This window comes from Dromaius novaehollandiae, chromosome 3 (assembly GCF_036370855.1).
Source record: "Dromaius novaehollandiae isolate bDroNov1 chromosome 3, bDroNov1.hap1, whole genome shotgun sequence".
NCBI classification, from domain to species: domain Eukaryota; kingdom Metazoa; phylum Chordata; class Aves; order Casuariiformes; family Dromaiidae; genus Dromaius; species Dromaius novaehollandiae.
Genome location: NC_088100.1, coordinates 106,099,249 through 106,100,092, shown reverse-complemented (window position 1 = coordinate 106,100,092; position 844 = coordinate 106,099,249). Strand labels below are relative to the sequence as shown.

Genomic DNA, 844 nt, shown 5'->3' with positions numbered 1-844 from the left:
TGCAGAATATTAGCAGTTCTAAGGAATCAACAAAGAGATCAATGGTCTAAACTCTTTATCCAAAGAACAGACATTTGTTTTCTATAAAGTATGCGCACATCAGAGCTGCATCCAAAGGTTTTTTTGCCCCCAAAACCAATTCCCATCTTTAAATCATTCACGACAAAAGTCTTGACAACAATTTTGTGAATGTCAGAGAAGTTCCTCCCATGGTTACACCTCCCAGTTTGATCCTCTCATGTGCTCTTCCAAATCTGCACGGCATCCCTCTGCAGGGGCCATGCTAATCTTCTCTGTATCATTTCAGTTTCAGTATATGTACTACCACCAAAAAAAAAAAAAAAAAAAAAAAGGCATTCCTTAATCCTAGCACCTGTGGTTTTAATCACCACAGGAAATCCTGTTTCCACTAAAGTCAATAAGACTTTTGCTGTAAATATCAACAGAGGAAAATGATCAGATTCACTAACTATAAATTTCAAAAATGGAGAAATATAAGTGCAGTGGTATATATACCACAGGGACTTGACATCTACTTTTAGCAAGAATGACGAAGTAAAGACAGTAGAATAAAAGTTAACCCTTTAATCTCAACGTTTGAACTCTTGACCTTCATCTCTTTCTCAGTACACAGCTGTCACATGCTATTTTTGAACTGCTCAGTGATGATTTAAGTTAAGCCTCACTAAGTATCACACAAATGATACCTAAAATACTGTATTTCTAACAGAACATCTACAGGCACTTGATCAGCAAATAAAAGTCATGTAACTCCAGTTAGAATATGCTTCTAGATGACACTTCTGCTGGTTTCTTTAAGAAGATTACGTATCAAGCAAAATTC

General features: G+C 36.0%; 1 non-coding gene across 1 annotated transcript; it reads right to left on the bottom strand.

Annotated features, from left to right (window-relative positions):
* Positions 1-230: 230 nt before the first annotated feature.
* LOC112988212 (U6 spliceosomal RNA) lies at positions 231-328 on the bottom strand. Its single transcript, XR_003260477.1, has one exon. It is a non-coding gene; the product is annotated as a U6 spliceosomal RNA (small nuclear RNA).
* Between the last annotated feature and the right edge of the window lie 516 nt (positions 329-844).